Raw genomic sequence first — 26,098 nt, 5'->3', positions numbered from 1 at the left:
GTCTCTCCCAGTATTCTGGAGCAAAGTAGAGAGATAAATTTATAGTTAGGTAGATTCATTGATGATGAAATGGTAGTGTCTAGAAAGTGTTGACCAAGAGACTTCCCTCTCCATAGAGGGAAACAAGAGGTTCTATATTTAATTCTTTATTACTCACCATGCTTATTGGCAACTTAAATGAAGATTTTATCAGATTTATGGATTATGAAAAATAAGATTTAAGAAAACCTTAAAATACTATAACAATAACCAAAAATGAACCTAGAGAAATTTACAGAAATATAAAGAGTTAGTAAAAGAGATTTCCTGCATTAGGTTTAGAGAATCATTTGCTCAAGTTTGGGATGGAAAGATGATGCTTTAGTAGAGATTGTGGTTGAATTAAGCTGAATATACAGTAACAGTGTGTTGTGACTGCCAACAAAAACATAGCTGCATTTTGAGAAGTTTAATCCCATAATTCCAACAAGAGAATAATTTGAAGGCCCTATTCCACTCTGTACTAAGATACATTACCCCTGAAAGAGTCCTTAGACCCCACGCTGAAACTCTGTGCTAAAGCCTGAGGAAACAGGAGCATGTGTGGAGCAGGGCTGGTGGGAACGTGAGGGAACTAGAAATCGTATCATTTGAGGAACATTCTTCTAGAGAAGAAAAGGCCATGGGAGATGTCATTGTTGTCTTCAGCAACTTGAGGGCCTGCTGTGAGAAAGAGGGATCTGACTTTGCAAGGCTCCTAGAACAGAACTGGAACCAATGAGTTGAGAGTTATAGTAGGCAAATTTGGCCCCATGTAAGAAAAAGTATTTTCTAAGAAAGGAAAAGTTCTTGTGTTGTAAAGTAGTGATTTTCTTATCATTGGATGTAACCCAACACTACTGAATGATTCTTTTTCAGCCATAATGGATATATGTGGAGATGAATTCATTCCTAGTATTCCTACTTTATATGGGATAGAGCTTGGACTAGCTTAAAGATACATAGAAAATCTTAATATTCTGTGATTTCATTATGATCTAGTAATATGAGGTCTAGTAACTTGAACTTTATCTAACACACAAAAACCAAAAATTTGCTTAAGATTTACCTTAGTCCCTCACATTGGCTACCAGATTTGCAGGATAAAGACAGAAACCAGTGGTATGTTTAGCTCCACCACTCAGCCAAAATTCCCTTAGGTGGCATGAGGATCCTACCACTTCCATCTAAATCAAGGAGACTAGAGTGAACCCCAGATTCTGGCCATTGGCCTTCCTCTTACTAGCTTTCCCTACTGCTCCAAACTCTTCCTCTTTATTCATATAAGATGCACAAACATGGATAAGGGAACACATGCATGCACATGCTCTGTGGACCACACAGCCAGGTAAGAAACTACCATTACACTGAAGTTGAATTCTAAATGTGCGAAAGCTTAGAAAAAAAGCCACTATCAAGGGGTTCAGGATCAGCCTGGTTCTCATACTTATGTTATATAATGAACATCTCACTTTGGAGAACTTAAAAAACTTAAGAGCCAAATTAGTCTTGCCCAACCTTTATTTTGTTTTATTTTTTTAATTGAAGTATAATTGACATAACTTTATATTAGTTTCAGGTATACAGCATAACGTGTTAATATTTGTGTACATTGTGAAATGATCACCACTATTGAGTTTATTTAACATTTATCATCATAACATATTTACTAATTTTTTTTTCTTTTGATGAGACCTTTTAAGATCTCAGCCCTTGGTTTCTTTTACTCCCCTTCTGGGTCTCATCTGTAAAATGGAAGTAGTAGAAGAAGTGGAGTCTAAGGACCTTCCTGGCCTTTAAAATTAAACTTTCTTTCCTTTCAAATTAAACCTGACTACTGGAGGTCAGGTGGAGGCAGCAATCTCTTAAAAGGTTCTGGGTTTCGTGATCAGTATTAATGAGGTCTTCCCACAGGGTAAAAACATGGACTGTGGAAAGTCGCTGTGATAGCCTTTCAGTGCAGACTGTGTTAAATGTCAGTATGGATTAGCCCTAAATGGAGGGTCAGTCACTTATTCTTACAGAAAACTTACTCTTGATTTAGATCTTAATCATGTACCCTCTGTTTTACACTGCTGAAGAACACTGTTCAGTCGGTTAACAGTCTTGTCTCCCAGTGTCCCTTTCACACCTGACCCCATTTCTACCTCCATCCCCATCCTAAGGCTAGTTTAGATTGGTTGTCCCAATTGCCCAGAGAAAGTCTAACCCAAGGTTCTTTCCTATAGGGGAATTGAGGAGCTTCCCCATATCCATCACAAGTCCATTTTATGGTCCTTGGTCAACTTGAAACTGTCTGCCATAGAGTAATTTTTCTAAAATCCCACTCTGATCATCCCCTTTCATGTTTAAAAACTCTTCAGTAGCTCCCTACTGCCCTCGCATAAGTTCAGACCTCTTAGAATTTTTTTAAAAACTTCCCAACCTAGTCCATACCTGCCTTTCTCACCTTAAATCCTGCCTCTCATTACTTATTTCCATCACTAGGAGATATGAGATTACTCACTATTCACTAAAGACTCCAGAGACCCTCACGCCTCTGTGCTTTCTCATACTCTGTTCTGTCTTCCTTGAATATCCACCCTCCCCGCTTTTCCTGGCCTGTCCGAACCCAGCTTTTAATGCCCAGCTCAAATGTCTTCCTCTCTGGGAAGCCCTCCCCTTCTCCCGAGCTGCTCACCTGTGTACCCACTGCAGTTTGTACATTCCTCTCTCTTAGCGTTTGTCCTATTATTCTATAATCATTTACAGAGACAGCCCATATTATATTCATGACTATCTGCCCTGAAGTTCCCAGCATGGTGCCTCACCCATTTAAGCATTCAGTTACTGTTGTTGAATGTTAATGACCTCAGGTCTGAGCCTAAATCTCTGATTCCAGAGTGAATTAGGCTGTTCCAAATAAGAACAGATGCCCTAGGCCCACCCAGATTCCAGACCCAGACCTAAAGTCAGAAAGCCCACCCAAGACTCATTAGACCTCCTAGAGCCAGGGGTGGGGTGAGAGTTAATGGTCCTTCATCCTTCTCTGAATGCTCTTTCAAGTCAAATGACTAGTGTTTTTGCAAGGCTATTCTGTAACAGCCATCTGTGTCTGCAAGGATTAGGATCTAATTTGTAAAAGTCATCTTAAATTACAGCCAAACTAAAGACTGTTAAAAAGCACATCTTAAGACCTCACCTCTTTAATAACAAATAACATAAGACTTAACTCTAGGAGTCTTATTGTGTCTTCAGCCTTTTCTCCACAAAACAGAGACTGGTTTCTCACCGAAGGACCTGTTAAACTTTCTCCTGCGCCCCCACCCCCCAAACAAAACAATACTTCATGTTAAGATTTCCCAGCTGTCCAACTATTTACTAAATGTCTGCTGGGTATGCCACTGAACTGAGCACTGTGGGACGACCAAAATAGCAGACGCAGGCCTTCTCCAGAAAAGCTGATTGTCAAAATGCTGGGAACATTATTTGTTTGTTTTTGTTATTTTGTTCTCCATTTTGCTAATAACGGTTACCAAGAGAAGAAATCGTGTTCATTCCCAGGGCTTTGGTCATTAAGCATTACCTCTTGGATATGTTAGAGCCATGTGAGCATCAACGGCCCATTGTTCTTACTTGGGCATTGCAAGGTAGGTGCTTGTGAGGTAGTTGAGTTCTAAAAGCTGAAGAATGACACTGACCCCCCCATTTCTACTCACCCTGCCTCGGACTTGGAATAAGGGGCCCCTGCCAGCCCCCCAGCCACTCAGTGTGAGGTTGTTAATATCCCCTAGCCTTCCTCTTTCCTTTTCTCTCCTTCTTGTCCCATCCCTCTCCTCCTTCTTTCTACTTTTTTATCCTTTCCCCCTTCTGTCTACTCTTCCCTCGCTTTTTTATCCCACAACTCTTCCCTTTCCGCCCTCCTTGGTTTTCTTTCATTTGCCTACTTATATCCATATCACTCAGAGAAGTTCCACCTACAACTGGAAAGTGAGGTCTTTCTATTTACAAAATGATTGGTGAATACTAGAAAAAGAGGACGGAAATGGCAGGTTAGCTTCAGGACTAGTGGCCCGCGTGCCTCGTCATTAATGTAATCACACAGCCTCTGTTCTTGCCCTGAGAACATTTCTTCCTCTAGATCTGTAGATGTGAACCCTCAAAACAGATAAAGATGCATTCAGAAATACAGTATCATACATTTTATATGTATTCTAAAACAAAGAACTGAATATTTATATTTTCTCCCAGCTTTCTAGTTTTTTTTTTCCTCCATAACTATAACTCATAAATTTTTTCCTTCTCTCTCTGTTTAAAGGAGCAGAGTATAAACAAGCTTCTAGCAGGGTTTTTCACAGAGTAGGCCCTCAGTAAAGATTTGTTTAAATGCACTGGGGGGAAGTCCTTACAAATTTAGGATACACAGATTCCTTCCTCTGTCATCCATCCACCTTTATTATCCTAAGCACTAAGCTTGGCATTGAGAGCACAGTGCTGAAAAACTAGCTTAGTTCTTACCCTTGTAGAATGTAACAGCTTGTATCCAGAAGCTGCTGTACAGATTGTGCCCACAGTCAGAAGGATGGGTAATCAGCCCACAGTGATAAGGGAAGACATTATAAAGGAAATAAACTTGACCTGAACCTTGCACAGAGAGATGTTGGGTGAGTGGAAACACAATAGCGTAGTTAAAAATTCTGGTTGTAGTTAGACCTGTATCTGAATCCCAATCCATCATATACCTGTTGTATGACATTGGACAACTTACTTAGCCCCGCTCAACTTTTATGTCTTCACCTTTGAAAGGGAAATAATAATATCTAGCTCAGAGAGTTGTGATAAGAGTTAAATAAGTGAATATAAACTACTGTGTCCCTACCACGTAATAAATATTATCTGCTGTAATTATCCTAAGTGGAGAAAGTCAGAAATAAGAGAAAAGGCTTACAGCTAAAGAAAGCAGTGATGGTAGTAGTGAATTCTTTCTCTAGAGCTGTGATGGATATTTATGTTAAAAATATCCAAATGCTGTAACCCCGATTTAAGCACGTATTATGAGAATCATAAGATCTCATATTTGAAAAGGATCTCAGATATCAAGGCCAATGCTGTCATTTTACACATAGAAGAATCAAAGCATGGTAAAATTAAGCACATTCCTTAAGTCACAGGGCTGACACTAAAACTCAAGTTTTTTTTTTTTATTGCCTTTGCTTTATAAGATTGTTGACACCTTTTAAAAATCCGTTAATAGATTAGAGTTCCACTTTAAAATTAGAGCCATAGGACAATAGAACTAGAAAATCAACATTAGATACTACCTAGCAAATGCATTAAATTACAGCTCCAAGCACCAACATTTAAAAATATTCTGTACTTCAATAACTTCATGTACTAATGCCTCTAATATTGCAGTGGTATTGATTTTCAATTTATATTAGACTAAGTTTGATTTAAAAAAAAAAAAAATCTAGAACCAGAAAGAAAAATTTTAATGCCATTGAACTATCTGTATCTTTAAAGCTACGTTTTCAAGATAAAGCAAGATGAAGCACCTAATCAGTGAAATACATGTTAAAGCTCTGCTTGCTCTATTCCCTTCAGGTATTTTATGTCGCCATGTCTAATTATTTGAGATTTTCCAGTTTCTAAATGATCAAGATTTAGGGAATAAGAACTGTGATTCTGGAGTAGAATGCAATTAATATCTAGTTGGTCACAATATCAATTCTGCCTCTCAAACTTCTTTCAAATCTATTCTTTTTTCTCCTTCCACCCATATCATTGCCCACCTCTTCATAGCCAAGATTAAACCTGTGGCTTCGTAATTCATCTTCCTGACTCCAATCTTGCCTTCCCCACCTCCTACCCATCCTCCCTACTGTCTCTCCAATTATTTTTCAGAAACATAGATTTGATAATACCTTATGTCTCTCCTGCTGAAAAACCTCCAGTGGTTCTAATGGCCTACAGGAAAAAGTCCAATCTCTTTACCAAAGTGTACAAAATCCTTCACAATCTCATATCATCTGCTTTTCCTACTCAGTTCTTCTTGCTTCCTCCCATTACTTCCCCACCACATGTATCTCACCATTAAGCCACAATAAACTTGACTGAAAGAAACCAAGATCTTATGTACAAAATGCATTCACAGAATTATCTCACTCCTCCTCTTATGGGCTTTGGGAGGTAGCAAGACAGAGATGGTATTAGTGCCTGAATATTCAGCAAGTGGGAAGTGTAAGGGCCTGAGGTGAAATAACCTGCCTGAGAGCTTACATTCAGTTAATGATCACTCAAAACCGCAGCCTAGGCCTTTCCATTGCTTTATTTTAAAAAATGATGTGGTAAGGAAAAATGCTCCTGGAATATTTGACCACAGGACACTGAGTTTATGGGTTGAAGTCATTTGGTAAACTGTTTACATAATATTTACAACAAAAGAAACGAAATAGCAAAAGGTTTAAAAGAAAAATATAGCTGCTTCTTTAATAAGTCTAAATGTAAAACTCTATAATCTGTCATAGCAGCAATCTAATTAAAGGGGGAAATAACGGGTGGTTTATATTTCTTCAGGTTATTTATTTTGTTTAAGAAGTGTGTCAGCTTCCAAATTGTAAGTTTTATTTGTTTTTAAGTACTGAGATGAAACATCCAATGCCTTAACAATGCCTTCACTAAATTAGTCTGAAAAGTCATCGTAAAGGAGTCTCTACTTCGTCTTTGGAATAACCGAGGAGTTGAAATAGAAGGAAAGCAGTGCTACAGAGGAGGGAACATTGGACTGAGAATCAGAAGATCATTTATTAGCTGTGCAGCCTTGAACAAGGCACACCTCTCTCTAAATCTCAGCTCTTCTCTCCTCTCTCTACATCTCAGCTGTCTGCTCTAACAGCTACAATAAATTCTTCTCCCCAGACCAAGTTAGGCAATATATATGAAAGTGCTTTGTAAACTGTGAGATACTGTCTGAATATAAAACGTGATAATGATCATGATGATTATTCAACAACCAAATGTTCAGAATATTTTTTAGTAATAGTTTTTTTTTATTGCTTACTGTACTAGGCACTATTCTAAGTACCCTGTATATCATTTAATCCAAAAAAGTATTCCAAAGGTGAATATTCATACTGTCCTCACTGAGATGGCTGATCTCAGGCAAAAGAAAAGAAAAGAAAAGAAAAGGTTGCTGTGACTTGCCCATTGTCACAGTAAATATCAGAACCAGGTACAAACTTAAGTGAGCGACTCTAGAGTCTGTGCTCTTAACCCCTATGTCGTCATGCTTCCTCACCTAGGTAAGGAATAAATTAGTGTGGTAGTTTACCATCTAGAAAATACTTTCAATGTGTAAATGAAGCTCAGTTTTATTCGGAAACATTTTATCACCTCCAGTTTCTTCACATTGTAATTCCTATTCCTAGGTCTTTGCAGATGTAGGTAAAATGTACACTTTAGTTGTATTTCACACTCTGTTTATCTAACTTTTATTTTGCTAGGCACTGTGCTAATTGCTAAAGAGTAAGACATGGTCCTTGCCTTTGAGAATACCCTGGCCTCTCATACAAACAGTCTTCATATTGCAGCTCATGCAGTAAGTCTTAAGATAGACGAAAAAGGAATAGACATCAGAGTTGGCCAAGATCCCTGCTGGCCTGGATGACCAAGAAAGGCTTTGTTAAGGTGGTAGCAGGTGAACCAACTTTGAGATGGATAAGATTTTTGGTGGGCTGATAGAAAACATTCCAGAAGCCAGTATAGCTTAAGGAAAGAAGCTAATATAATGTGCAAGGCATGTATAGATGGTGGAATGTAGACCAAATTGGTTGAAATATGGGGTTTGTGTGGTAAAGTTCTGAGAAAAGGCTGAATGGGGATTATCTAAAACCTAGAATACCAGGCAAAGAAGCTTGGCTTGACATGGCTGTCTTGGTTTTCGTCAAAGTAAGAATAATTACCCATACATTATTCCATAACTTACAAATTCACATTGCCTGGCACACAGTAGGTGCTCAACAAATGTCAGTCCTCTGATCTTTCTACCTTCATTATCTAGGTGATCTCATTCAGTCTTGTGGCTTTAAATGTCATACATACAGTTACAACTCCAAAATGTATGTCTCTATCCCAAGCCCTCTCCCGAACTACAGGCATTTATACATATATCTGCCTACTCATCATCTCTCCTTTATGTCTAATCGGCATCTGAAACCTGCTCCCCTCATAGTCTTCCTCCTCTTGTTAAATGACAACTTCATTCTTTTTGTTAAGGCCAGAAACTTTGGATTCATCCTTGACTCCTTTTTCATTTCTCCATCCAATTCATAAGAAATTCTGTTGGTTTTACTGTCAAAATAGATCTAGAATCTACTTCTCACTGCCTCCACAACTAACCCTAGTCCAAACCATTATGATCTCTTGTCCAGATTATTGTCATGGTGTCCTAACTGACCACTCTGCCTCCACCCATGTCCTCCCTCACATCAGTCTTTTTCTAAAAAACAAAATGATTTTTGTTGTAATATAAGGCAAATCATGTCATTTCTCTTCCCGAAACCCTGTAATGATTCCCTATCTAGTTCAGAGTTTTCAAAAGGTCTTTCCTGAAGTGACTCCCTGGCATTTCTCTGATGCCACTCAATCTTATCCTGTCACCCTGGTATTCCTTGCTATTTTTGAAGCACCATGAAACATTTTCCTATTTGAGGACCTTGCACTTGTACTTTCTTCCTCTAGATATCTGTATTAATCATGCCCTTACTTCCTTCAGGTCTCTGCTCAAATTGTGCCTTTTCACAGCAGCCTTTTCTGACCAACTCATATAAAATAAGTCTTCCTTCCCTCCTCTCTGCCCCCCACCTTTCCCACCCTGCCAGACTGGCAACTCCTATGCCTCTTACCCTGCTTTTTTTGTTCTCCACTGAATTGATCACCATCTGACATAATAGATATTTAATTATTTATTGTCTACCACCTACTAGAATGAAAGCTTTTTGAAGGCAGGAACTTTGTGTTCACTGCTGTTTACCTGGCACTTAGAACAGTACCTAGAACCTAATTAAAGCTCAATAAATAGCGGTTGAATGAATAAATCAAACAAACAACCTGTGAAGTAATAATAATGCTGTTTATCATTTATCGAGTTCCCACTGTGTGTCAGTCAACTATGCTATGCACTTTATAGGTATAATCTAAGTGAATCTTAACAACAACCCTGTGAGATGGGTATTATCTTTACTTTATAGGTGAAAAAATAAAAGGCACAAAGAAACAGATTTCAAACCCATGTTCAAAATCTATTATATCAGGCAAATATTTTTTTCATTTTTCAGATATAGAAATTAAAACTGTAATTTAAGTGTTTTGACCAAGATCATATAGCTAGGAAGTAGAAATTAAATACAAAGGTATTGATTCTTTCTGTTCTATCTCACTGGTAGCCTGGAAAGGTAGACTGACGTGGAAAAAGACTGAAGGCAGAATAGTCAAGGATGTTGCAGTACTTAAAATGAGATTAATAAAAATGTAACCAACAAGGAGAAGATTAGAGAAATGGTTGTATGTAATCAACTGACACCTGGACTGAGTATTTTGCTAAATGGTTCCATAGCTTCTCCTTTTCTCTCAATACTTGGAGTCAGAGATCTTTGTCCCAACACTGGCACTTCCGTATGTTTGCTGAGTTACACTGAGCCCATCATTTCTCTTTTCTCTGTTTCAGTAACTTCATCTTTCAATGAGGATCATGTCATGTGTTCTCACAGATATATTGTGGTGTTAAGGTCAAAAGTGATAATGAAAACACTTAATGAACAGTAGAGGGCCATACCATGTGATTAGTAATGCTGAGTTTCTTTGATCCTTCTCTAGCAAGTCACTGTGTTTGACCTGTCTCTAGCCTTTAAAAAATAAGTTTTTAGACGCCTTCCTCATTCTTAGTATGAGGGTGACCTGCCCTCTGTCACTTGTGTTATAACATTCTTCCTTGGAAGAAAGTCCACCATTTATTGCAGCCCCCCAGTGCAGGAAAATGTGTTCTGAGCATTGACAGTCATGACAGGGAGACAGCACGATGATATAAAGAACCAGTTATCAGGTGGACCTTGGGCGAGTCACATAACCTCTCTAAACCGGTTCCTTCACCTGTAAAAGGCAGATGATAATAACCATGTGTGAGGCAGAATTTAAGTGAGGTGACTGACTTGAGGACAAGGGCATGACACATGGTAGGTACTCAGGACATGTGATACTTTAAGATGTGTTGACCTTGTGTTGGGAAGGAATGACATAGCTCACCAACTGGACATGCCCCTGGGCAGGGCCCTGCATACAGGAGGAAGCCACACCATCTCACTTTCAGCCATACTTTCCCTTAAAGAAGCATATTCTTTCCTCCTCTCTCCATGTTACTGTTTCCATAAAACAGAATCCTCTTAGTTGGGCTTGCATGGAAAAGTGACTACCTACCAGAGAGGTTTTCACAGGAACGTATTGCTATAATTATCTGCTTAGGTTCAAGATGAGTTGGGCCTTCCAAAAGTGTGTGGCACTCTGATGTGAAAGTTTTCTTTGAAATTTTTGTAGCTGATTTGGTGACCTCTTCGGTTCCTACAGCCTTTCCAACTTTCATTTAGAGAAACTGACAATTATTAATGTCCCACTCTGTGCCAGACCCTGCCCTAGACATTTCAGCAGGTATTCTCTCATTTCATCTTTATACCAATCCTAAGGCATAGATAGTAGCCCCATTTTACGAATAAGACAATTGGGGCTAAGAGACATTAAGTAATGTATATACATACATAGTAACTGATATAATTGTGATTTGAACCTCCAAAGCCTATGCTTTTTATTCTAAACAGAAAACTTTTTTATATAATGTGTCAAGGGGTCACCAAGACCATCTCCTTGTTCAATTATTTACTAGACTCACAGAGTGAACATCTAATAATACTAATAGCTATGATTTACTACAGCAAAGGGACACAAAGCAAAATCAGCATAGAGAACAGACATGAGGTGAAGTCCAGGGGAAACCAGGTAAAGTTTCCAAGGGTCTCCTCCTAGTACAGTCACATAGAATGGGCTTAATTCCTCCAGCAATGATTTGAGACAGCATATATGAATGTTACCAAGCAAGGAAGCTTATTAGGGATGCAGTACCCAGGGTTTTTATTGGGGGCTGATCACAGAAGCAGGTACCCTTTGACTGGCACATACTAAGATTCCAGAATCCCAGAAGGAAAGCAAATATTCAACATAAACTTTGTTTGCACAGTTTAGGCTTAGTGAGCTACTCCTATGAGTTCCGAGAATAGTGGGAACCCTCTCAAAAACCAAGTCCCCAGAGCCAGCCAATCTTGTAAGCAAGCCTTTTAAAGAATATTATTAGTAAAGCTTGATATGTTAACTCTTTTCTGCACAGATCACCCCTTTTGCTTTTTTCTTCATTAGTAGTTTTTTAAATGTAAGAATATCTTAACAATCAGTGGCATTTTGGATTCAGTGTCTATGTGCTATTTTTAAAAACTAGAGGCAACATTTAAAAATCAAAAAATAACACACATAAACCCACTTTTCTACATTCTCTCATGTGACTCAGGTCTGGCCTCACTGGGTGGCATCACCCCCAGGATGGTGGTGGGCGGGGAGCCCAGGCAGCAGCTGCCCCTTGAACCTAGGACAGGCAAGGGTAAGACCCCGGTTTTCTACCATCCCCTTCACCCATGGTGCTCCTGGACCTTGTGGCCATGTCAGTGGCCATTTCACCCCCTTTGCACTTGACCAAGGCATATTTCAGAAAAAATATGATCAATGCGACCCTACACGCAGGGTGAGAACAGCCTGCAGTATTGATGTCAGTTATGCTTTTTAGGGATCCTGGACTTAGCTAGTTAAAACAAATCCCATTAACCATTAAGGTCTGTCTTAGAAAGCTGGGTGACTTCCTCCTTAAGTTTCTGTATTAATCATTTTTTTTACCTGGTCTAATGCATCAAGTCAAGTACACAGTTCTGGCTAAGTTAAAGCTGACCTGAACACCTTCCAGGACTGAGGCATTGTAATAATATCAGGGCAGAAGAAATATAGTCCCAGAGGGCACACGAGGTACCCCTAGAAACAAAGTTTCCAATTGTTAGAGCACCCCAAGCAGGACATACATTAGTCAGGCCCACTGTGGTAACCTCCCACCCTTGGGTTCTCAGTTAGTCCAAATAATTTAATTCAGCCCTCAATTTCAGAGGGACGGCCAACTAGTCAGTCCCAAACAGTTTTGTTTGTCCCTGACACCAGTCCATTCACCTCATGCACGTAGACAGCATCTGAAGGCGTTCCATGTGGAAGTGTATCGGTTGGGGCCTACCCCCTGCTGTCGCATAGTCACCACTGTCGTGTGTGCTTCTAGACTCAGCAGTCAGTTTGAATTCAAAGCATTTGCAACAGCTTGGGAAGGCAGCATGAGGAATTTTCCTTCAGGAAGAGGGGAAAGTTTCCAGAAACAGTTTTAAAAAGCAAAGATCTTTAATGCCTTCCTCCCCCACTCCATCTCCCTAGATGCCAGGGTTTTGTTTTATGTTGTTTTTCTCCTTTGTTGTAAAATCATCGTGTTCCATTTAGCAATCATAATTTTACTTTTGTTTTTTTTAATTATCCTATACTCTCATACAGACCTTTCTTCTGGGAGAATTGTATATGCGAGACAAAAGATTTTTATAGAAAATGAGTTTTATACAACTTAACCAGAAAGACACATCATATTTAGGAATTGGTTAGGACAAAATCTCGAATTATAAAACATTTTCAAAATGAGTTTACATAATCGCCCACCCCTTACATCCTGTTCATTTATCCAGTGAGCAGCCCTTTTTAAAAACAGCAGTATTTAATAACCCAGCTGTCTTTTTAAGATGTGTGCGCCAGAAGAAAGGTAAGAGAAGTACAGTCAAATTATTTCTTAGTCCATTGTTGCAAACTCCAACTAACCTGGGAAGTCAAACACAAGTCGACAACAGTGAGACATCTCCCTAAGGAAGTCAAGAGTCCATCTGTCAGGAATGGGCAGAATGGTCACACTCCTTGTGATGTGCCCTCCCGCAACTTGTAGCTTTTGGCAGGAATCACAAGTTAGAAATGCAGTCAGTCTCTATATCAAATATAAGCCAATCGGCAACTGATTTTAAATGGTTCCATCCAAAAACAAACCCTCTCTTGTGGACATTAGTATGTGACCTAGATGGCACAAACAACATCAATGTTCCAAGTTCACAGAGAAGTGTCCTGAATCTACAGTGGTCCCAGACTCAGAGTCCTGTTCATTGAGCCTATGCTTGCTTTCAGTTCAGCACAGCACATTCTGATGCTGAAAGAGCTCACAGCAGAAATGATTTATTACAGCAAAAGGATACAAAGGAAAATCATCAAAGAGAAAAGGAACATGTGGTAAAGTCCAGGTGAAAACAGGCTTCCAAGTCCAAGGGTCATCTCCCAGTAGAGTCACACAAGACACATTTAATTCCCCCAGCAATGATTTGAGACAACACATGTGAAATGTTGCCAAGCAAGGAAGCTTATAAGGGACTCAGTACCTAAGGTTTTATTGGAGGCTGGTTATGTAAGTACCCTCTGCCTGGCGCATACCAAAATTCCAGAATCCCAGAAGGAAATCAGATGTGCAGCATAAACTATCTTTTTCCACAAACAGTGTAGGCATATAGTGAGCCATTCTTATCAGTTCTGGGAACACTCCCTCTCCAGCGCCTCAAAAAACACCTAAGTTCCCAAATGTCAGCCAAGGGCCAAACTTGTAAGCAAGCTTTTCAAAAGAATAGCCATTTGGCCTGCTGCATGGACTCTTTTCTGCACATATAATTTTGTTTGTTAAGATATTCACATGTCAAATTCACTTCTGGCATTTTACTAGTGGATATGTAGGCGAAACTCTGTAAACTGGGAAACTTGTAAACGTTTGATTTTGCCTCTCACCTTCACTTGTAACAGAACTTAGTCCTGTAGCAAAGGGTAAAAGTAGCCTCAGGAAAAATACTAGTAAGTACCAGTTAACCCTGTATTTTCAAAGGAGATTTTCAAGAGAACCTGAAGGAAGCACAGTCTCTGGAGATGGTCATCTCCTAGTTTCTAGGATGCCAACATATTCAATATAAACTTGCCCAGAAACCTGCAGGGGTGCGCTGAGAGCCCCTGCAGTTGTCCTGAAGGCTGCAGCCACTTTTCCTCACAGAAGGAGAATACTTTCAACCTGGCTACTTACAATAAGGGGAGAGTTGTTGGTATTTATTTTTCCTTGCTTATTTTATAAGCAAATATAAATCAACACTGTAAGAATGATTTATTTAACACCACTTCTTCTTTTCAATCACATTTCAGAGGCATTGTAGTCTGACACAAGAGCACACATAGGCTGTGGAATCGAATAGACTTGGCCTTACATTCTGGATCAGCTCTTCATTGAGTGATCTTAGAGAAATTACTTAATCTCTTGGTAAAACAGGACTAACAATACCTACTTCAAGGGGTTGTTGTGAGCACTAAATGAAAGAATAAATGTAACATGTTTAATACATACAGCATTTAACACAGTAAGAATTTAATAATGGAAACTGGTATAATGGTAATGGTGATTATTTCAATCCCTACTCCTACTTCCTCCTTCCTATTCTGATTTTTTCTTTTATGTTTTGGTTTCAAGAGGAAAAAGAATCTTTGTCCAATATTAACTGTTTGGAAACTACCAGCTTTTGAGTAAGGATATCAGACAGTGTGCCTTATATGCCTAGTAATAAAAGGTTGAAAGTGGTATTTAACTAGAAATATTTAGAGTTTAATGTCTGCCTTATGTCTTCCCAGACCAGCACATTTCTTTCATAGTTGGAAATATTACTGAATTAGTTGATGGTGTTTTTTCCTAGGGTAAGAGGCCAGGCTTATTTCTTCATGGAGATTTTTGCCTTGTTTATGTCAGGGTCCTCCAAGGCCAGCTCTGTATATAAGCTAATCTAGGGCAGCAGCTTATACTGTGACTTATTTGCTTTTGCACCCCCCGTTTCTGGCATAGGGCCTACACAGGACTACTTCAGAGTAGGAGCTTACTGAATTGTAGGCGAATGGAGGATAAATGAATGGACAGCACACACTATGGAGGGTATCATGGTGATTATGACATGGTCTCGGTCTACAGGCCAACTCTGGTAAGGGAGTTAAGGCAGGATATCACCCTAGCAGGACAAGGCATATACTACCAAGCTAGGCACAACATGAAGAATACACAAATGTAGCTGAACATAAATGTCCATTGTGTCAGTAGTGCAGATTGTGGTGAGCAATGTACCTGAGGTTAAGAAATTGCTAAATTCTTATTTTATTCTGTAGGCTATGAGGAGCTATTGGTTTTAGAACTGGAAAGTACAGTCAATTCTCATTTTTCACAGTAGTTATGTTTTATAAAGTTGTCACAAACACTAAATTAGCAAATACTCAAACTTTGCTCCTAGGAAAAACATAGGATTAAGTTCTTAAGAGCCTCTGTTTACAAATTTTCATCAACCAATTAATACATAACCATGTTTTATGTGTGTTTTTGTTAAAGACATATTATTTAATATGTAATGTTGATTCATTAACATTGAACCCATTGCTAACAATACTATAACTCATGTTTAGTTTTACCAGGTACTTGCTAGGGACTAAAGATATAAAGATATAACCAAAGGCCTCATAGGTAAGCAAACAAAAGTATTCGAAGGTCAAAAATGCTGTGATAGTCAATGCTGGCTGTTGTAGGAACCCAAGGAATAGTAGAGGGTTTAGTTCTACTTGGAGGTCAGTAAAGCTTCACAGAAGAAACGGTGTTTGAACAAGTATTTTTAAAAAAGGAATAGTGGAGTACTACTGAGCAATAAAAAGGAACGAACTCTTGATACGTGCAACAACTTGGATGGATCTCAAGGGCTAAGTGAAGAAAGGCAGTCTCAAAAGGTTCCACACTGTATGATTCCATTTATATAACATTCTTGAATTGACAAAATTATAAAGATGGAAAACAAATTAGTGATTACCAGGGATAGAGGAGATGGGTGTGACTATAATTTTTGTGGTTTCATTCTGTATCTTAATTGTGATGGTTACACAAATCTACACAAGATAAAATTGCATGTGAATATTCACTTATACATACTCAAATGAATACACATAAAAACTGCTAAAATGTGAATAAGGCCTGTAGACTAGTTAACAATGTCATGTCAATATCAATTTTCTGATTTTGGTATTATACTATAGTTTTATGTAAGATGGTACCATTGAGGGAAGCTGGGGAAAGGATACAGCGGACTCTACTATTTTTACAGCATCCTGTAGTTTATCATTTTTTTAAAAATACATTAAAAAAAAAAAGAATGGCCATTTGTCAAGCAGAAGAAGTATAAACAAAACCATAGGCTGTAAGCCAGCATATGCTTAGGGAATTGCATACAGTTTGCTGTGATGGAATTTACGATGTGAAGTTGGGCATGGAGGGAAATGAGATAAGAGTTGAAAAAAATAACTAGGATTTTCTGTGCATTAACCCAACAAATATTATTTGAGCACCTCTTTGCACAAGACACTGGGGATACAGTACTAAATAGGCTAGACAAAGTTCTTGCCCTCACAAAACCAATTCTAGTGGAAATTTGAACTAGTTAAAGTGAGTATTAATCCTTGTATTAAAGATGAGAAATTCAGCTTAGAACTGCCAAATAACTAACACAGATTGACATAGCTAATAAATTACAGAGCAATGGCTCAACCTAGATCTTTTGATTCACATTTCTGCCTTTACTATCTCAAACTTGTTGATTATTTTTATCAGAAAAGGTTAGAATAGGGAGACCCTAAGAAAAGGAGACCAGATAGGACTATTGCAATAGACAAAACAACAGGCTGTGGGAATCTGAACTAGGATGGCAGCAATAGGGATAAAGAAAAGGAAGCAGAATCAGGAGGAAGGAAGAATCAGTGGGATTTGGTGATTGTCTAGCTATGTCAGGGTAGGGAGAGTCGGAAGAAGTTGACAGAGGTGATTTGGAGATTCTCAGCCTTAATGACTAGAGAAATGGTATTTTATGTGCAGAAATCAAGGAAGACAGATGAGGAGGAAGATTCACTTTGGGATTTGTCGAGTCTGAGGTGCCAGGAGAAAGTCCAGGTAGTGCTTTCTAACAGAGGATAAAGAGATTTAAACTGTAAGAGTGGCCAGCACCAGAAAATGCCCCTGGCAGTGACTGGAGCAGATTTGAAGGAGATGAGTGATGGAGAGACAGTATAGGGTAGTGGTTAAAAGATTGGGTTCTGGAGTCCCAGACTGAATCTCAACTCTGCCATTTCCTAGCTCTTTGATCTTGGGCAAATTACTTAGCCTCTATGTAGCTCAGTTTCTTCATCTATAAGATAAGGATAATGATAGTACCTACTTCACAGGGCTATTGTAAAAATGAAATGAACTGATGCTTATAAAGCACCAGCACATAGTAAATGCTCAGTATATTTCAGCTATTATGATGAAGTTGATAGCAAAGAGAGGAAAGGATCTTGCTAACCTGCAGAAGTATTGTGAGAACCAGTGGTATTCTATAAGAAAACCATTATTGTATGCCCCTGACCAGATCAAAGGAATACACAAAGGAGTTTTTAATATATGTTTTAGGTGATTACAGCCCTTTCATGGAAGCTGATTAGAATTCAGAGCCCTAATAAAACTGCCTTTGCCCCTTCCTAACCTATTTACAAAGGACTTGGACTAGTAGTGATTGATGACAATGAATAAAGCTATTTTGGTGACCCTTATAGGCACAATCAAGTGTATTCTCTGAAAGATAAATATTTATCCCTATTTTACAGATGAGGACACAGAAGCTTAGGAGAGCTTAAGTTTCTTAAGGTTGCACAATTAATAATTACTAGTATTTGATTCCCAAAACCCAGGTCCTTTCTCCATACCATGCTGAACATAAAATGGAGTAACCGTTACTGATTATGTATAGGTATGTTGATTTAAACCTTTACAAAATTATTTACTTTGCCCCAGAACTTAATTTTATAAGGTGTTTATAAAGCACTAAACCATTCAAAATTGCTATATCAGAAATCGAATGAACTTTTAAAGGCTGTACATACAATCTAATATGGCTCCATCCGGCCATAAATAAAAAAGTCATTAGTTCTGTGCTCAGTATTCCAGGTGCTTCTGCAGACACGCTTTACTCACTTAAAGTCTGTATAATAATCCCATTGTAAATACAAACAACTGCAAACGCAGATTAACCTTTTCTAGACACTCCTTGTAATTTTCAAAACCAGTGCTGGAGTTCCAGAGTGCATTAGCACACGCATCAACATGCCGGATCCCCCCGGGCCTCGCTGCCACACCAATTCCAGCCCCAGCCCGCTTCACCCAGACCACACCCTGCTCCTCACCTAGAACCAGTACTTAAGGGCTCCAGGTTTAATGTCAATGACTGAATCTCAAACCTGAAGATTTTTTTCACATTTCCCAATTTATTTCACTTACCTTCCTCTAGTTGGTTGTATGTAAGAGCCTTGTGTGAACAAACCTTTCTCATGCTTGCATTTTATACTGTGAGAACTAGAAAAACTCCTGTTTATAGATGAAAAAACCAAGATGCAGAAAAGGAAAGTAACTTGATCAAAGCCTAGGAAAACCAAAAGACAACAAAAGCAGGAGTTGTTGGCCCAAGTTTACAATAGTCACAAAATGAAGGTAAGATATTCATTTTTTAAAACAAAGAATTATACACATCAAATCTGAAGTTATTTAGGATCATGTCTAATTCATCTGAGTACAGTGCCTGGCACATACTAAGCAACTAATACTGATTTATTGTATATAAAAGTATAAGTCAGTAAAATAGTTGGATTGTAGGAAAGTGTTGTGCTTATTAGAATGAGACAAGGAGGAAAGAGAAATATGGAGCTTATTGACACCCTCTGACTGAGTTGGTGTTTGCCTTCCTCATGCTCCCCTGCTGCCCTCTTCCCTATTGTAGCCCTTTGCTGGTCTGAATTGCAGTGGGTTGGTTTCTTATCTGCATCTTGTCCTAGATTCTACACTCCTTGAGGGCAGAGATAGTGCCTTGTTCACTATTATATCCCAGTGCCTGGCAGTTTCTGACATCATAGTAGACACTCAGGAAATAATTGTTTAGTAAATAAATGATAGGAAAAATATATTCCTACCTATTCACACATTCACTGTTTTTGTTTGGTTTTGATTTTTGTATTTTCCATCTCACCAGGCAGAAACTCATGGTATCCTCATGGCTTGAAGATAGGCCAGAGAGGGACCACATTATAGTGACATTTACCCTCACTTATTCCTCGTTTCCCGCCGTCCCCCATCCTTCCTCCTATTTTCCCTCTCCCCACTATAGTTAGGAAGAAAACTCAAAAGTCTGGTGGGAAAACCATGGAGTCTAGAATTTGAGCCCTAGAAGTCACCCCTCTAGTGAAAATTTTCAGGTGTTTTTTTAACAGCCAGTTAGTTTGTCAGCCTCTCATTTTGACACCTCCAGCAGGATGTTCTCAGAGAAATGTGACGTAGTGGGAAGGAGCCTAAGGTGGGAGCCAGGCATCCCGGGGCAGAATTTTGTTTCTTCTGGCCATTTGTTGTGTGATCTCAAGCAAGGTACATACTTCTCTGGGTCTTATTTTCCTCATCTGAAATATGAAGAGATTAAAGTAAATGCTTTCTAAATCTTCTTTTGGCTCTGTTACCATGTGATCCTATGATTAAATGACCTGGATATAGAAAATACCTGCCCCACTGACACTCTCTTCTGAAAATTGGAACAAAACCACTGGCTTACTGGTCCTACTGGCTTTATTTAATATCATCTCCTCTCACTCCTTTTATATGAGAATGTCTCTGTCCCAGGTAGTTTATGGGGACTTAAGCTTTTATTTACTGTAGCTGGAGGCTCCTATAAGCTGGGGCTTTGACAATATTTCACATTCATTTATCTGAGCCAGAGCTTAGGATCAGGTGGCAGCTAAGTCACTTAAGGTTATTCAGATGCATTGAAAATGTTGCTTAATAATTCAGAACCAGTTTTCTCTGTTTAGAGTATTAAGATTTTTTAAATCCTTCTAATTAGCCAATTCCAACAACAGTTTAAGCAGGGGGAAATCTGTCCCTTCTGAAAGGGAAACTGATGCAAACTTACTGTCGGTCCCTATGTCTGTGTAGCAGGACTGACTAAGCCAAGGGCCAGAGAGAGTCCAGAGCTGGGATGACCTGCTAGTGATGTCACTGACAAGCTCTGCCTGCTGTAGGAGTGAAGCTGAATGAAGAGGCCTGGAGATATAGCTCCTCCCGACACCCTTTCTTTGGATTGGTGGAGGCTGTAGCAAGGAGTGGGGAGGCTTCATTCAGCCATTCAGTAGGTCAGTCTTTCAGTGTTTGTGGAATTCACACTGTTTCCAGCAGTATACTAGGCCCTGTGGATAGGTAGCCAGTGAGACCTCATTATGTGTTCTCAGAATTCAGCCAAACTAGAGAGACAGACTCATAGACAAACAATTACAAAATAGCCAGAGAGGCACAACAGACAGATAACTCAGTGTGAGACTGAAGCTGATCCTTTGAGCTGGATCTTTCAGAAATGGTTTCTTTGCCTGGTCAAAGTATAAGAGTGCTGTTTTAGCAAAGGGCAAGATTGACTGTGCCAGTGCCTACATTTCAGTTTAAATACTGACCTTGAGTCTGCCAGCAGACCTTGGCAGCCACCTTGTCTGAGGATCCTAAGGTGAAACAAAGGTATTAGTGCAGCAAACATAGATTGACCACTCGGGGTAATGGAATAGGTATATGAGAGAAAGACCATAGTGAACGTATATGGCCCCTGTGTTTCAGGAGCCCATGGCCCAGTGGATAGGACAAGATGCCACTAATGATTAACTGTGTTACAAGGAACAGGAGAGATTCATTTAGGCTCTGACTTAGGCCTACTTTTGTGGCTAAAGTAGCATTTGAGCTGAGCCTTGAATAATATATAAGTTTTCAACAGGAGAGGAAGGACAGTCCAGGAGAGGAAACAACAAAAGCAAAGATTTAGGGAGGAAAAGCACCAGACCTATTTGAAGAATAGCAAACCACTGTTATTGACTGGAGCATAATGTCTATGAAGGGACAGTATTCAGAGAAAGAATGTTGGGGCTAAACCATGACCACCCTTTCGAAATATTTAGGCCCAGGTATCATTTATATGACTTTAAAAAAAAAAAAAAAAAGAAAGAAAGAAAATAGAATAAATATCTCTGTTTTGCCACTTAACTCTTAAAACGTTAATAAAGACTTCCTTTCAATTTTTCATTGTTCCATAATGAACATTCTCTGGTTTGATTATTCAACAAACATTTATTGAGAGCATATAATGCACTGGGTTCTTTGCTGGAAGCTGGAAACGTAGAAACAGGAAACACAGTTCTATCTTTTTAAGTTGCTCAGAGTGACTTGTCCAAGATCACACCGGTAGTCAGAAGCAGTATGCTAGAGTTAAGAGCCAGGTTTACAGTCTCCCATAGGATGCATATTCCCTTCTCCTGTCCTTTCCTCTGAACTCAGACCCTCTGTGGACATGGGGACTGAACTCATGGAAAATGAGCATGAAGAAAAGTCTGGCCAGGTAAAATGCATATGCCCAGCCACCTTCAAGTACCATTTCCTTAGCATCTTCTCTCCTAAATACGTTTGTTTCTCATCACGGTACCTTTTTTTCTTTTTTCTTTTTTTTTTTTTAATTCAAGAGAGAGTTTGAGAATTTCTGGTATAAGTTTGGTATTATACAGGTGCCTGCTGGACCAACCTTCAAAGAAAACACCTGCTCTGTTCGTGATTCTTACTTTCCAGTTTCATAAGCTTTTGGACAGATGAAATGTAATATCAAAATAGCTCAGAGAGAGCCTTGGTAACATTTAAGATATTGAACGTGCTTCATCTGGTAACTAGAAAATTTAATGATCTCCTGCTGTTTTGGTAATTGGATAAGTAAATACATCAGAATAAATCACACCGGCAAGTCTTTTGTATGTCGTTAGGGACTCAACTCTTTTAACTCCTGTTCAAAGCTCCAGCTCTTGAGTGGTGTTTGCGTGCAGAGTTATACACACACCAGCTCCATGGCCCTGCTTGAGTATTAAAATCCATTCAAAATGCTCACTTTCTCCCTAGCCACTCTGCCTGAAGAGCACATCGAGCATGCCACTCCAGATCTCTCTGAAGCCAGGGACAAAAGTTTTTTCAGAAGTTAAAACCTAATAAGACATTCGAGCCCTTCATGATCTATCTCCAAACTGTCTTTTCAGCCTTGTCTTCCATTATAGGCTGCTATGAGCCTTGCCAAAAACACCACCCTTTTACAAATTAGGAAAATGAGGCCAAAGCAAAAGGGGCCTATCCTGTTGCCCTAAGGAACCATTTAAGAATTTTAAGTAGAGGAGAGACAGGATTAGGTATTTTGTTCAGCTCCCTCTCGGATAGCAGTGTCAAGGAGAGACCCAGAGAGAAATGGCCTGTTAGAGCATATTAGGTGTTGGGTGATATAGTGACCAGTTTACAGATGAGAAATTTGGGTCTTCTGGAGGTTAAATGACTTGCTCAAGAGCATACATGCAGAACTAGGATTCGAAACCCACTAGTGCTCTTTCTTACCACCTCCCTAATTGGTACTTAATCCATGCCCAGTGGTGAAGCTCTGGGCAAACAATAATCAGAGTTTCTCAGAAGGTTTTAAAGCTGAGGTAGCAGTTCTGAAATTAGCTAGTTAACAGGTTTCTCTCCAAACACTGTAGTTAGTATTGTGGACCAATCTTTTATCAGAGGTATCCTAAGAACCTTTTATACAAGGACCTTTTGCAGCCTTCTATGACAGCAGCCTCTGAAAGTAAGGCATGTCCCCTAGATTGGTGCTTCCCGACCTTTTTCAAATTACTGCACACATTGAAAATGTTTGCGTGCCTCATTGGGATAACCATACTAGGTTGCTCAGAGTCAGAGACATCCCAGCCTTGATGATTCTGGCTGCTCCCAGGGATGAGGAGGCCAGCATCTTGCCACATTCATGAATCCTCATTCATGAATTTGCCTGTATCATGTGTTACACTATCAGGTACAGTGAGCTTGCAAACCACTCTGTAAAGAAGGACTTCCTTTTATTTACTTCAGACCGTGTTTTCCAGAGCCCAAGAGGGACTAATCTTGGGCACTGGCGTCCCAGAATGAGGAGGCATGCCTATTCTCACTTTTTTTATACTTTTAGTATTTTTTTTTTTTATGCTTTTTATGTTCACTCTGCAGACTTGGATCTTTTCTTGTTTCTAGACTAAAGAGGCTTTTCCCTTTCTGCCCCCACCTCACCCCTCTTGATAGAAGCCCCTCTATTCCCTCTGGGCCTTCCCCACTAACTTTGTTGTTTAATAGTATAGTGACCAACGCCACCATCAAGGACACCAGTGCAACAAGAAGGTCACATCTTTGTGTGCTGTCTAGGATCTCCCTGACAATGTGCCACTTTAGAGTTGGTGTCCCCATTGAACTAGCCATCTAAAGGCACAAGCTGGGATTGAAGAATCCAGATTTGCTCTCAGATCTGCCATGAATGCTCAGTAAGCTTGGATAAATTCTTTTCACTCACTGGGCTTTTCTGTCTACATCTGTTACAGAGATGATCTCTAAAGACCCTTCCAGCTCTAACAGTCACTAGGTCTGTGATAATTGAGGAGAAGTTGAATGAAATATGCCCAAATGCCTGAGGTTATATACTCTGTTGTGGGGTTACATGAAGGGGACAGTCCTTTCCAGCAAGAGATTTAATAGTCCAGAGTGTGACTACAGTACCAAAATTGTCTGCTGTAGTAATAAAGAACACAGACTTTGGAGCCAGACCTAGTTTTAAATCCTTGCTCGTTCACGTCCTGCCTGTGCAATCTTAGACAAATTATATAATCTCTCTGAGCTTCTATTCCTCATTTTTAAAGTGGAGGTAATAGTTGCTCCCTCATAGAGTTGTGTAGTGCTTATAAAGTACTTAGAACAGTTAGCACCTAGTAAGCTCCCAATGAATGTTAACCGTTGTTATCATTATTGTAATGCGATGAAACAAAAAACAGATAGGACAGCCTACAAGATACAATTTCTATACCTCTGTCACCTTAGTCTTTTCTCCCTTTGTTCTTCCTTTAACTTTTCATTCTCTCTTCTTCCTATCTTAAAAAAAAATCAAGGAAATAAAATGTCTCGTAAGCATCCTGTTTTTGCAGCCGGAGAAGCCCACCCAGCCTCAGTCTCTGGAACCCCAGTTGTTCTACCACAGTTTAATAATGGAGCATCTGTCACTGTTCCCTGGAAACCGTCATCCCAGTGCCACTTCTTTCCTGTGATTCAATGAAACATTGATCCAGAAACTACACAGGAAGCTAGAAATAAGTCAGAGTCGTCCCATAGTGGACCCTTTCACAATGGAAGTTCATTTTGAGTTCCATCACTACTTGCAGCAAATGTAAAGGAAAAGTTTTTAGGAGCTACAGCTGGCGTTGTTGTAGATGATGGTGACGATGATGATGGAAATGATTAGTAATCCCTTATGTTTGCAATAGGCTTTACAGTTACAAAAGCCTTTTCACACCCCGATCAGCACATGACCAGAAGATGAGCTCTTAAATTCTCCCTCTGATAGTTTGAGGGTATAACTGCCCTCTTTAGGGATTCCCAACTCATCAAAAGGTGTTTAAAGAAAATGGGCAATTAGCAATTAGTACCAAGGTGACAGTAACAAAAGATAGCCTGTGGGGAACAACAAAGCCCAGACCACAACAGGGGCTTGAGCCAGGACACAGTACACAGTGTCTGCATTCTTTATGCTCAAGGGAAAGCCAGCTAGTCACATTAACTGTCCCTTGTCTAGAAGTAGGAGCAAAAGTTAAGAGGCAACGGAGGGCAATGCATCAGATACAGACTGCAAGCCCACAAACCTGGGCGCAAATTCTGCCCTGTCTTTCCTAACTGTGTAATCTTGGGCAAGCCCTCTAATTATTTTTCATCTCAGAAGTACTTATCTCATAGGAATGTTGTGACCACTTAGTTAGATAATATATAGAACAACTAGTATAGTATCAGACACATATAAAATGCCAAATAAATGATAACTTTTTGGTAGTGATGACATTAATAATTATTTTTTAAGCTTGTAATATTTAATATGTGTATTTTTCTAATGGAGTACTAACAAAAGAACAACTAATCTTTTTGCTATGAGTAACCTTACTCATAGCAAAAAGATTAGTTGTTCTTCCAAGTTCATAGTAAATGCTTATTTTGAACAAAAGCAAAAGCAAATATATTCAGCTTTACTATAATCTGGGAATTTACATATGCAGCCTTTGTGCTGCCTCACAATTTGAGCTTTGGTGTTCTCATCTGTAAAAATCAGGATAAATTAGCACAATCTCAGGATAGCTCTGAAGTTTACGTAATGTATAGGGAAGTGCTTTGAAAGCTATAAAATAATAGTCATTATTATGTGCACTTTCTTCAAAAGGAAGTTTGTTAGCACATTTATTTGGTGTTCAAATAACTTGGGTTTAAAGAAGCATTTCTTTAAGCTTTGTTGTAGCTTTACATTATGGATGAGAAATGTATTTTATAATTGATTTATGGGTGACTTTCTCATCTTCTAATCAAGGCCAAATGGACTTTGAAAAAAAAGAGCTATGACCCTTGTATCAAGTTACCTCAAATCATAATTGTTAAGCACTTCCTTAGTGCTATGGGGGTATTTGAGGTTTTAAGGGCCATTAAATAACTTTTCACTTAACCAGTTCAAGGCTAATTGGAAGACATAAGACCAATTAAAAGATAGACATAGGACTCAGGTGGGAATAAAAATATCACCTTTGTTAATGAAAAGTTTATCAGAGATTGAGATTTGGGAACTGCAGTCAAGGGTCTTGCTGATGTATTCTTTGCCCTAACTTAGAGACTTGCCCACCCAGTCCTTGGCACAGCTGGGCACTGCAGGCCCCTTGTATG

At 39.2% G+C, this 26,098-nt stretch overlaps 1 protein-coding gene across 2 annotated transcripts in view; it reads left to right on the top strand.

Annotated features, from left to right (window-relative positions):
* FAF1 (Fas associated factor 1) overlaps positions 1-26,098 on the top strand; it is a 354,641-nt gene that overhangs the window by 318,702 nt on the left and 9,841 nt on the right. The gene's annotated exons all lie outside the window — the stretch shown is intronic.

Source organism: Pteropus medius, unplaced genomic scaffold (assembly GCF_902729225.1).
Source record: "Pteropus medius unplaced genomic scaffold, Ma_sr-lr_union100, whole genome shotgun sequence".
NCBI classification, from domain to species: domain Eukaryota; kingdom Metazoa; phylum Chordata; class Mammalia; order Chiroptera; family Pteropodidae; genus Pteropus; species Pteropus medius.
Note: the sequence above shows the minus strand (reverse complement) of the source record. Positions and strands in the feature narration are given on the sequence as shown.